The sequence below is a fragment of the Tupaia chinensis genome, unplaced genomic scaffold, assembly GCF_000334495.1.
Source record: "Tupaia chinensis unplaced genomic scaffold, TupChi_1.0 Scaffold000410_1, whole genome shotgun sequence".
NCBI classification, from domain to species: domain Eukaryota; kingdom Metazoa; phylum Chordata; class Mammalia; order Scandentia; family Tupaiidae; genus Tupaia; species Tupaia belangeri.
In genome coordinates this window covers 1982910-1996480 of record NW_006159915.1, presented here as the reverse complement: position 1 = coordinate 1996480, position 13571 = coordinate 1982910, and the positions used below count along the sequence as shown (strand labels likewise).

General features: G+C 37.9%; 1 pseudogene; it reads left to right on the top strand.

Annotated features, from left to right (window-relative positions):
- Positions 1 to 2085: 2085 nt before the first annotated feature.
- On the top strand, positions 2086 to 3573 carry LOC102501700 (BRISC complex subunit Abraxas 2 pseudogene; annotated as a pseudogene).
- The last annotated feature ends 9998 nt before the right edge of the window (positions 3574 to 13571 follow it).

Here is a 13571-nt window from a genome sequence, read left to right as displayed (position 1 = left end):
TCATCTTTAGAAAGTGTTTTTTTTTTTTTTCTTTTTAACTCATTCTCCCATCTTTTAATAGATTGATCCTCTTTTTTCAGAACAGCTGCTCGAGTTCCTTGTGAATTCTGGTTATCAGTCCCTTATCTGACACATAGTTTACAAAAATATTCTCCCATTCTGAGGGCTGTCTATTCACACTAATTACTGTGTCTTTTGCCATGCAGAAACTTTTTAGTTTGATGTAATCCCACTTGTCTATTTTGGGGATTATCGACTGTGCTTTGGGGGTCTTATTTAAGAAGTTTTTCCCTACCCCCAATGTCTCCTAGAGTTTCCCCAGTGTTTTCTAGGAGCAGTTTCATAATTTGAGGTCTTAGATTTAGGTATTTGATCTACCTTGAATTGATTTTTGTCAAAGGTAAGAGGTAGGGGTTCAGATTCATCTTTCTGCAGGTGGAAATCCAGTTTTTCCATCACCATTTGCTGAAGACATTTTCCTTTTCCCACCAGATTGACAGGTACCACTTATCAAAAATCAGTTGACTGAATGCTTGGGAATTTATTTCTGTGCACTCAATTCTGTTCCATTTGTCCACATGTCTGTTCCTGTGTCTGTACCATGCTGTTTTGGTTACCATCTCAGGGAGTGAGATGCCACCCATTCCACTCCTCTTGTGCAAAGTTGCTTTGGCTATAAGGGGTCTTTTATTATTCCAGACGAATTTTATGATTGTCTTTTCTAAATCTGTGAAGAATGTGTCTGGTATTTTGATTGGCATTGCATTAAATATGTAGATTAATTTGAGTAGAATTACCATTTTGATTATATTAATTCTTTCAATCCAGGAATATGGGATGTCCTTCCACTTTTTTGTGTCATTTTCAATTTCCTTTTTTAACTTCTCCTAGTTTTCCTTATGGAGGTCTTTAACTTCTTTGGTTAGATTTATCCCTAAGTATCTTATACTTTTTGTGGCTATGCTAAATGGAAGAACTTTTTTCATTTCTATCTCAGTCTGCCTGTTGTTCATATATAGAAATGCTATAGATTTCTGTGATAATTACAAAATTTCCCAGCCCTACATGGTCCACTATTTATAGTACCTGAATTAATTTTGAAAATAAATAATAGAGGAGCAGCACATGGCATAATGGATATCTCCCTGGACTCTCATGTAGTTGACCATGGGTTCAAGACCTGGACTCAGTGGCTTAAAACTCACATTGGGCATCAATGCATGCATACCCCAAATCTTTTTTTTTTTTTGGAGAGGTTTTTTGCTATAGGATGCATGTGCTCGCCAGAAATAGAGACAGAAAGTGAGAGATCACCCACCAGGGAGGATGGCCACACCACAATCCCTTCTCCTCCAATCTTCTCGGGATCTTGGGCATGCACGTACATGCACCTGGCATGAGTCTGAGCCGCCAGGTCTGGGACTCGAACCACAGTTGACTACATGGTAGTCCAGTGATATAGCCATTACACTAACTGCTGGTCCCCATACTCAAAATATTGAGAGGAGAATGGAGGATTGTGACATGGCTTTGTCCCTTGGGGGTGATTTCTCACTTCCTGTCTCTCCAGCAAGTGCATGCACCTTATAGCAAAAATTTCTCTAAAAATGAATAAATATATAAATAAAAATAGAAAACATGTGGGATATGGGGCATAAGGCACCTTCATTTTTTTGAAAAGAACTGGATGATTACTACATTTTTTAATTCAATGTAGATTTATTTAAATGGAAATAGAGAGTAGGTGAAGGAGACTGGCTCTAATGAGAACATTATTTCTAGAAGTTACAGTGAAAATATATGTGATGTGTTCTATTTGTACCCAAACAAAACATAAAAAAGTAATGGACTAATTCATGGAATATTTCTTAAATTGTCAGGCAGGGAATTTGTGTTCTAGCTTTGCTTTCCCCCTAATTATGTTACTATACGTGAGTAATATCACATCAGTGAAACTCAGTTTTCTCCAAATAAATGATGATTTTGTACTATATATTGCTTTCTTACAGCTGCGTTAAAAAAAAAAAAAGGAAAGAAGGAAGAAAAACTACAAATTTGTGGCTTAATATTACAGAGAATGAGATTTCTGTCATGGTAGCTTTTATTTCAGGCTATACCTTCAGCGCTGTGTGTTTCCACAGGGCTAACAACGAGGACCATGAAGGATTTTTCCTGGGAGAGGTAAGACCAAAAGGAAGCCTTTAACATCTGTGACTCACAAATAAGCAATAGAGAATTGTTACAAGTAATTGAAATTCATAACCATCAGCCTTGTTCAAAACTTTTTAGTTTCTATGACTATGCAAAGTTAACCAAGAGAATTTCTACAAATTCTTAAGGATCGGAGAAAGAAAGTTATGAGGTGGTCCAGATTTCGGCCAAATATGCAGATGTCCTACTGAGTGCAGGTGTTCCATAAGCAGCTTACCTGCATCCTCCATGCACCCACCTCCTCTTCCTCCTCTGCAGCTTCATCTCCATCGCCAATAATCCTACTCATATTTTAGAATATGTTCTCGTTAGACTAAATTGAAGGTATAATCAAAGGATAGCACTTGATATTCCCAATCTAGGCAATGCTAGCCAGCAAGACTATACACTCTCTTCGGTGCCAATTACTTCTCAGAGTTATGCCAAAGTTATTAAAGAACATGGTACTGACTTTTTTTTTTTTTTGACAAAGATGGAGTAATGAAAGACATCAGGGCGATTTGTCAAGTTTATAATGCACTTCAGGAGAAAGAGCAGGCAGTATGTGCAGGTGTAGAAAAGAGTGAGCGAGTTATTAAATCTTGTCAGGAAGAAGTGAACAAATTAAGAAGACAAATTACACAGAGGAAAAAAAGGAGGTTACAATAGACAATGTTAAACTGATGCCATCTGAAAGTTTGGAACCAGTGTTCAGTCCTCTGATGCCCTATTCTGGGCTTTTAGCCGAAGGTAGAAGTACGCTTGATGCTGCCAAGGCCTCCGATCTTCCTCCTCCTTATTGAGATTTTTCACCCAAACAATCAAGAAAATACTTTGAGCCATTGTCACATGGAAAAGTTTATCTATATGCCTTGACCTCAAGCTGTGGGTTCTTGTAATTATGCTTTCACCAGTGCTGGACAGAAGTATCCAAAAAGTGGAACAGACCTTCCTCTTTCCCAAAGAGCAGTTGGAAACAGTGGTGAAAATTCAGATGATAGTGGGACCAGCAGTTAGCGTAATGGCTATGTCGCTGGACTCCCACGTAGTCGACCGTGGTTCACATCCCGGACCTGGTGGCTTAAAACTCACTCTGGGTGCGTGTGCATGCGTGCCCAAGATCCCGAGAAGAGAACGGAGGAGAAGGGATTGCAGCATGGCTATCCCCCCTGGGAGGGGAAGGGTGATGTCTCACTTTCTGTCTCTCTGTCTCTCTCTGTCTGTCTGGTGAGTGCATGCGCCCTATACCAAAACAAAACAAAACAAAACAAAAACCTCTCAAAAAAGAATTCACATGGCAGTGATTATGAAAATTTGATTGACCCTACTGAGCCCTCTAATAGTGAATACTCACATTTAAGAATCCTGACCCATGACCCATGACACGTCAGATTTCACAAGACAAAAGAAACTCTCCACTTAGTACTGTTTTTCTTACTTGCATATTGAGAGAGTTTTTGAGGACTTAATCTGGGAGAGAACTGATTTCTCAGATACCTTGACTCCCACGGGGAGAATCTTTGTGCACAGAACTAGGAGCCTCCGTCCTCTTGTCCTCGCCTCTGGATACAGTGTGCAGCTTTCATGACAGAGTCATGACGATGATCAAGTTATCCTAATTCTGGTGCGATTCATGGATGTATCGGTAAATGTAGGCAAAGTAAAACGTATCAGTGTAGTTTCTGTTCTTTAAAATAAATTGGAAATTAGAGACTAAGCACAATTAGTCTATAAATGTCCTGTAAATCAAAAACTTATCTCTTGCACTATCATCCTTTGAAATTTACTTTTTCAAAGGGAAAAGAGTTTAGCAGAGGCCTTCCAAGAATTTTTTTTTAGGATGATATAAATTCATTTTTGCCAGAAAAGAAATTTTGATAATTCCAAGAAGACAGATTGGAAAAATCAGATATTTCTTTTCTTATCTGCATGACTTTATGAGATTAAAAGAGAGGGCTTTGTTTCAACTTTCTTCTACTAGCCTGATCTCTATTGCCACTTAAAATGGTTGCCTTTTAAAAAAATGTAGAAATACTAATCACCAGTAAGTAATCATCCACATGTGTATGTCATAAATTATTTTTCTCTTGGTGGATTGCAGTGACTTGGTGGATTACATAAATGTGTTTCACTAACTCATTTATGGTCTCTGTCCTACAGTCTTAAAGGAAGGACACATAGCAGTGGATAGCAGGAGTTATGGACCAGGCTTGGGTTTTATGATGAACAGATTCCAGACAGTAGATTTAGTGGAGTTCATATGTAAGGGATAGAACTCATTTAGATCTGACAAATCCTAGTATTCGTTCTATGTGTGGAGGAAAGACATTTACTTAACTATTTGGGAATCTTGGTGAATAAAGATTCATTGAAAATCTGAGTAACCAAACATTTTTTATTCCAAGTTGCCGTTTGAGATATAATGGCAGAATGTGTAGAGACCCTGTTGGGAAGCACTTATAATTTTATTTAATTACTACTTGTTTTCTAGTTTTGTCCAGAATGGATAAATCTATAAAGACCTTCATGAGCATGTTGGGCTCCTGGTTTGGAAATGGTAAGACCCACCATTTATGACAAGGTCAGCCCATCAAGTTAATACTTGGAGTTTAACTGCCTTTCCTTTGGACTAGTTCAGATTCCTTTTTTTTTTGAGAGGTTTTTGCTATTGGGCGCGTGCGCTCGCCAGAAAGACAGAGACAGACAGAGAGACAGAAAGCGAGAAATCACACACACACCCCCTCCAAGGGGGATGGCCATGCCGCAATCCCTTCTCCTCCATTTTCCTCTCAGGATCTTGGGCACATGTGCACATGCACCCAGCATGAGTTTAAGCCAGTGGGTCTGGGACTTGAACCACAGTCGACTACATGGGAGTCCAGTGACATAGCCATTATGCTAGCTGCTGGTCCCACCTCTGTTCAGATTCTGACATTCAGGAAAATATTTTATTTTTATACCATTCTGAAATTTACAACGTATATCTACAAAGCAGTTAGATGTGACAATAAAACTTATTTAACCATGAAAAATTACTACAGAGATATGTAAACTCAAAGTTTTGAGTTTGCAGTTCTGAGATCAATTTCACTGGCCTGAGATAAGGTGTTACCTAAGCCACAATCTTTTAGAGGAGAGTATTTTCCTTATATCTTTCAGTTTCTGGTGGTTGCCAGGATCCTTAGCTTGTAGCTACATCACTTCAGCCTCTGTCTCCATATCTACATTATTGTGTGAGTGTTCATATGCAAAAAATGCATCACGACTTTTCCAACAACCCAGTAAATAATCTCCCCATCAAAAATTTGTAATGTACGGGAACCAGCAGTTAGTGTAATGGCTATGTCGCTGGACTCCCACGTAGTTGACCGCGGTTCGTGTCCCGGACCCGGTGGCTTAAAACTCACGCCGGGCGCGTGTGCGTGCATGCCCAAGATCCTGAGTGGAGAATGGAGGAGAAGGGATTGCGGCGTGACCATCCCCCCTGGGGGGTGATTTCTCGCTTTCTGTCTCTATGTCTCTCTCTGTCTGTCTGGCGAGCGCACGCGCCCTACAGTGAAAATCTCTCAAAAAAAAAAATTGTAATGTAATTATACATGTAAAGACTCTTTTTCCATGTAAAGAATCACAGGTTTCAGGAATTAAGATATAGATATTTTGTGGGGCCTACTATATATGTATACACATATATGTGTGTGTGTGTGTGTGTGTGTGTATACATAATCAACAAGGTCCAGATTTACCATTCAATGACTCTTGAGATAGCAGAATTTTATTATTAAAACTAAATAATAAAGGGGGCCGGCAGGTAATATAGTGGTTAAGGGTTAAGGATGCTGGATTCCCACATGGCCAACCATGGTTCGAGTCCCAGACCTGGTGGCTTGCTTTCTTACTTCTCACACACCCCCATTCCTGTCCCTCCCTGCTCAATATCCATTATTTACTTATCTTTCCATGAAATACCACCTATTTCTGACATAAGGATTTTTTTTGGTAAAAATTTAATTTATTCCTTTAGTTATTGGAAATTATCATTCAAAGGGGCACTCTGAAATCTAGTCTCACAGAAGAAGCTGTATAGAAAGTTTTTGTTTTGAAGTTAATATACAAAGAATTCAACTTCATCTATTAGGCATGTTATCCAGAAGAATCATAAAATCACCTGTAGGAGCTATAGAAGTCAAAAACATAAAAAAGGTTTTAAAAGTAAAAATGAGAATTTTTACTATCTTGGCTACAAGACCCAAATTCTTGAGTGTAGAAAAACTAAGAAAGGATGATAATATATTTTAACAATTATAGAGAGTTCTCTGATAGTTGCTAAAATTAAATCCACTAGACTATATTATGAAATTTAGGCCAATTTAAAAAAAAAAAAACAATTCTAACAGGTCAATAAAAATATTAATTTGTTAAAAATCATATATTTACATGTTAACTTGCTCTTACAGTGATTAAAACAGAATCCATACATGGAAATTTTGGCTGCCTTAATTTCAAGATCAGTTTATCTCTTAAGATCAAATGGAGGAATCTAGAACTTTTACAGGTGATTTCGTGAGGTTTTTCTGGATAACATGCCTGATGGACGAAGTTGGATTCTTTGGAAATAAACTTCAAACTGTAATTGGAGAGTAAGGAATTCATTAGTCATTCAATTAGTGTCTGAACCAAGGCCAAAGGTGATCAACCAAGGCCAAAAGTGATCAGCACTCACACCTTGGAATGCAAGCTATTTTAATCAGATTCCACCATTACTATCACTATCACATACTTCATGTAATAAACCATTATTCTTATGTCATTCTGTAGTAAAAAAAGGCATCTATATAATATAATATTCTGTTTTTCTGATGAACAGTTTCCAGACAGAGTGGACTTAGTGGAGTTCATATGTAAGGGCTAGAACTCATTTAGAGCTGACAAATCCTAGGATTCCTTCTATGTGTGACCTCTTTTCAACTCTTAAATAATAACATCCATTCACTCACTCAGTACTTACTGAATGACAGCTCTATAATGTAAAAGTGCTGGTAATAGTTAGCCTTTATCTTGGTCCTTAGAAATACCCAAGTAGGGACCAATAGCTGGCTTGGTGGTGAAGGGCACTGGACTCCCGCATGTCTGACCACGGATTGAGTCCCAGACCTGATGGCTTGCTCTTTCTCATGCTCTCTTCTCCTCTCTGGTCAAATTAGAATACATAAATAAATAAAGTTAAATAAACTAACTCTTAAAAAAATACCCAAGTAATCAATATAGACAAATTAAAAAGTGACTACCATTAAGTGATGATTGTCATGACAGTTATAAACAGAGAGATATGGTTGATTTATTGTCCTGAGAAAAATAATATATGTGCATTTGAAGAGAATACCCTATATATAGTAGAATAGGGTCTAATAAATACAGGGTTTAGATGTAGAAAGGAGTAAAGAAATAATATATTTCTTCTTTGAATATTGGAATTAAGGAAGAAATTAATTTTGTTTTAAAAGTGTATTTTTTTTTAAGGTTTTTGCCATAGGGTGCATGAGCTTGTCAGAGAGAAATAGAAACAGGGAAAGGGAAAGTAAGAACTCACCCCCTGGGGATGGCCATACTACAGTCCCTTCTCCTCCACTCTCCTCCTAGGATTTTGGGCATGCACACATATGTGCCTGGCCTGAGTTTCAAACCATAGGTCCAGGACCCAAACCACGGTTAGCCATGTAGAAATTCAGTGCCATAACCATCGTACTAACTGCTGACTCTGAAAAAGTGCATTTTTAATGCTAAGGGGAAATTTTGAGAATTTCCCATCAAATGACCTTTAAGTAAAATAAAATGTGAAGCCATTTATGGATTGTAGTAGGAGAAGAAATTGGATTGATATTTAGAGGAACACAGAAATCATTTTAAACAGTACACAGAGGAATCAACAGAAAATGTAATCATGGATCAAAAAAATCCTTGATACGTGAACAAAAGGTTTCTTAAAGAGTCCTGAGGACTGAATTTAAGAATTTTGACTAGGTAGTGGAAAACAATCAGTCTAGTACATAACTAGTCAAAGAATTAGAATGGATTGACAGATTTTTAGACTGTTATCAGTAAGTGGACTGAGAAGGATCTGAAATTTAAATTTTGCTGAAGAATGAATGAATTAGGGGTGATAATGTGGGCATTACTAAAATGACTGTTTATAGAAGTTATCCTGAGAGAAAAGGGGTTGAAATGGAAAGAGGGTAACAAATGAGTAGCAGCCTGGTAGGTAGAGTGAGAATAAGTCAAGGCAGAGAGAAGTGCAGTTGTTAAAAAGAATGGGAAGACACAGGAATGTGGATGTTTGTATGCAAAGAAGTGAATTTCATTGCTTGGAGGTTGATTAGTTTCAACTATAGCTTTTTCATGAACTAGTTTGAGACACGAAGGGTGATAAACCCCTGGTGACCCAGATAATCAAACGTGGTGATGGTTAAATCAGAAGAGTAGCAGTGGCCAATGCTGAGAGAATAATGAAGAGCCTGAAACTAAGGTTGTCATAAAGTCATGATGTTATTTTCACATGCATAGCACTCCCAGCATAGTTTCAATGCTGTGATCCACCCCATCCCTTAGCCCTGGATGATGGGCATGTGTTTGCTTGGCATGTGGAGAGTAGTCTCTAGACCTGAATCAGAAACCTTCTCATGTGGGATTATGTCTCAGAGCATTGTGTTTTATGGCTGTGCCACCATCAAGTACCTTATAACTTTTTTTTAGCTAGTGTTTATATGATATATCTTTTTTCATCCTTTCCCTTAACTTTTAATTTTACTTTTAAGTGTTTCTTGTAAGCAGGAAATAACTGAATTTTGTACTTTATTTATTGGCTTGTCAAAAAAGTCATGATGTTTTTTTTTTTTTTTTTTTTTTTCTGTGCAATAAAGCATCATGACTTTTCCAGCGAAGTTCATGAAGAAGAGTTTTCATGGAGTTTGGAGGCCATTTGTAAACGCTGAACTAAGGCGGATTCTTCATTTATGTCACAAGTATTTCCTGGCCACTCTGTTCCTGGCATACCTTCAATAAAAAAGCCTATGCAAAGGTCCTGCTCTCAAAGAATGTAACATTTTAATTGGATAGGCAGAAAATAAACAAGTGAGCAAACTTAATAATATGTCAGGCATGGTAAGGACTAGGAGGAAAAACAAAGGACGGTTATTATATTGTAATATTACATGAACTGAGGAAAAAACTCAAATATTGAGGTGACAACTGATATAGAAGAGGAGATCTAATGAAAAAAGGACGTATTGTTAGTTATATAAAGAGTATGTTACACGATGAAGAAAACAAGTACACAACCAGAAGGTAGGAACGTGGTTGGGACCTATGAGCAACAACAAAGAGGCAACTGAGTGGTGAGCAGAGAGCTTGGAGTGGGAGCACAGGTAAAGGCTGAAGTAAGGAGAGAGCAGCAAGAACAGCTGAAGCTTTTTAAGGCAAATAATGAATTTGAATTTGAATGAAATGGAAACTTGGCAACCTGATAGGTAGGCTGTAGGAAGAATAAAACCAGGAAGAACAATTAGGAAAATAATTTAAGAAATCTTTGGGTTATTTTGGTGGCTTACCATAGGATGGCGTGGTAAAGATAATGAACGGATGAGCGGAGAGATGGTTGGAATCTGGATCGATATTACCGAGTAATTAGATAGAGGGAGAAAGCATGGGAGTGAGAGTGAGAGAGAAACAGAGGTTGGGCTTGGAAAAATGAGAAAGGATGTGTTAATATTTATTATAAGTTTTTGGGCTCCATTAGAAGAATGTAATTACTATTGAATTGGAGAATACCAGAGGATGGACAGTTTTGAGAATGAAGGAAAAAAAAAAACAATAATTTATTTTTTGTCATGGTAATTTATAGATATGACCAAGATGGACTTAATATTTCTTTTGTCATATTTAAATCTTAGACAAGATTCTTCCTGACTATAAGCCCCTAACATTTTTTTTTTTAAAGAGCATTTACTTTGGAAAATTTGGAAAAGAAAACTTTCCCTGACCATTTGAGATACAAAGTTTCTACAATGCATGTCTTCCTCAAGAATCTGGGAGTAATCCCTTTGAATGTAATCATTAAGAAAGATAGAAACTGAAAGGCTGGAGAACATAAAAGTATTAAAAATTGTAATGGACACTAGAGATAAAGTTTAGGGATATGGTTAGATTAAGAGTGTGGGAGGGGAAGAGCATAGGAAAGGAAATTTGGGGGGGAAATGGAGAGGTAAGACACTTGTGGGACACAGATAAGGTTTATTATCTGTTGACGAGGATGTATATGATAGTCTCAACTGGGCTGGACTGAGTTGTAAATCATGCTGGATAAAGGCTCTTCACAATCTAAATGATGTATAGTGATTTAATGTATGAATAATAATAATAATAATAAAGAAAGATGGCATCCCAATATCTTAGTGTCTGTGAAAGGGTAGGAGCCTAACTTCAACAAGCACTAAAATTAATGGTTTAATTATAATGACTATCTCACCCCAGTGCTCCAAAATCACTTTTGCCATTTTTGTTTATTTAATTGCATACCCTTGCCAGAGAGGGACAGGGATACAGAGACAGGGTGGGAGGAACCTCTCAATGGCGTATGGTCACATTGTAACTCCTCCTCCTCCATTTCTCCATTCTGCCATGATTTGGAGCTTGTTGGCACATGCACATGCACACACGCACAGACTTGCCCACTGTGGTTTTTTATATATATATATATTTACATCTGGAGCCAGGACTTAAACTGTTTTAAGTCTAAACATGATCATTGGCTATGTGGGATCTGGCTCCCTCAACTACTGGATGTATGGCTAGCCCTCTCTTGTATTTTTGACTTAATAGAATTGAGTTCAATCTGTTTCCTCTATAGTAACAGTCAAATAAAGTTTTCCTATATAACTGGTCTGATACAATTTTTATTTACAGCTCCATATTATCTAAATAAAGATACCAGGACATGAAAATATGAGTGCGCAGATCCAGGGAGAAGTTCAGGCTAGATATATACATTTTAGATATCTTCCAGGGTAGTGATCATATTTAAAGCTTCGAGCAGAGAAGACTTAATCCTACAGTATTTCAGTGTTTAGAGATCTGACTGTAGAGAATTATCGAAGGAGCCTGGGATGGAGCAGTGGTGAGCTATGGAGAAAAACAAGGTTAGCACTATGAAGGTCAAGTAACAGTGATCAACTATATAATTCCAGTTGGTCAAATTCATTACCTGCAAAACGATCATTAGATCATAGAGCATGGAGGTCTTCTGTGCCCTTAACAAGAGCAGCCCCAGTGGAGTGGCAGATATTCAAGCTTGAACAAAGTGGGATCAAGAAGACAGGGGAAAGAGGAAGGAGAGGAAATGTGCCTATAAAACCTCTTCTCTGCAGAGCAGAGAAATGGAATAGATGCTGGTAGATACGGTGGTAGGAGCACCTGAGAACCCTCCCAGCTTGCTTCTGTTTCCTCAATAAAATCAGAAGCTCAGTAGCAAAAGTGAGATGACAGGGAGAGGGGGAGAGAGAAGGTAGTGGAAGTTTGAGGATGGAAGAGAAGGTATGAGATAATGTCTCAAGGGACCATCTAAATGAAAGTGATAAGGGAGTATAAGTCATTTAGTGAGTGTGGTTATGAATTAGGTGAGCACAGGCTGCATGTTATGCTTTATGCTATCGTCCATGATCAGCTGCTAGAATTCAGAGGCAAGATAGATATTTGGGTCTACCTAGGATTAAAGTTGAGAGTGGGGAGATATTAGAATAAACTATTGTAATACAATATTAGGGCCATAGAAGCTAAGAAATGTAAGGAGGAAAGTGTGGACTTCAGTGGGACCCAGGGCCATAACCTGCTGGCAAGGACAAATGATTAGAAGTGAGGGTTGTTTGTTTTATTTATGTATTTATTCATATATATATATATGTGTGTGTATATATATATATATATATATATACACACACACATATAAAGGCAAAAAATTTGGGAAATCAGAGAACTCAAAAGAACAAGAAAATGTAGGAAGTCCTAGTCAGAACAGATATTTTGATGTGCTGATTGCAACTGGGATTTTTAGAGTGGACAAGATTATTGTTACTGGAGAAGATTAGATAGGGCCATGATTTTTTTTTTTTTTGAGAAGTTTTTTCGCTATAGGGCGCATGTGCTCGCCAGACAGACAGAGAGAGATAAAGAGACAGACAGAAAGCGAAAAATCGCCCCCCAGGGGGGATGGTCACACCACAATCCCTTCTCCTCCATTCTCCACTCAGGATCTTGGGCACGCATGCACACGCACCCGGCGTGAGTTTTAAGCCACCGGGTCCGGGATGTGAACCGCGGTCGACAACGTGGGAGTCCAGCGATATAGCCATTACGCTAACTGCTGGTTCCCAGGGCCATGATTGAGGTGGGAAAGAGGCAAGGTCACTTGAGGATGAGGTCAAGGACTAGAAAGGTCATGTGTCAGGATTAATACACTTGTTGATATTGAAGTCACTGAGAAATATGAGAGGACTAGTTAGAGAATGAACAGCTGGTAACTAAAATCTGTAGGGAATTACAGGGAGCAACCAAAGATGTCTGAGTCAAGGAGAGTTAGTGAATGGTAAACATGTAGGATACCTCGGTGTTTCAGGAAGGAAGGAGGGATCATCTTATGTGAAAAGCAATGACATGTCAGGAAGACACGCATCCTATCCCCAGACACAGAAGTACAAGGTGTATGACTGATATTGGCAGATATCTCTTCTGGTAAATATTAGATGGCTTTTGAACAAGTAGGTTTATTGCATGATTTATTTAATGTGCAGTGAAATGTTAACATTTAATATGACACTTTGGAAATTAGTGAATATTAGAAATCTCTAACAAGCTTGTTTTAAAATATAAATGCACCTCTGTTAGGTGGTGAAGATTAATACAAATGATAAGTCTTATTGATTATATGCACCACGGCTATCACATGATGAGAACTGACACTGCATCTCAAGGGTCTTTCTCCCTAAAACCCATAACCTCTAATGTTAAAAAAAAAAAAAAAAAAATCTAGTTGAAGGCCATTTTCCAAACTACTTGAACAGTGCTTCTCAAAAGATAAAAAAAAAAAAAAAAAAAACAAGGAATATCTGAGAAGCTGTCACAGCCAAGAGAGTCTGAAGGAGACATGCCGACTCAATGCAATGTGGTGTCCTTGATGAGATTTTCCTTGAAATGTCTCTTAAGAAAAAAACATTAGATAGAATCAGAGAAAAAGAACAGTAGAGGAAAAATAACTAATTCTGAATCAAGAATGGGGTTGATAATGATGTATCAATACTGGTTCATTAGTCATGTCAAAACTATCACAGTAATGAAAG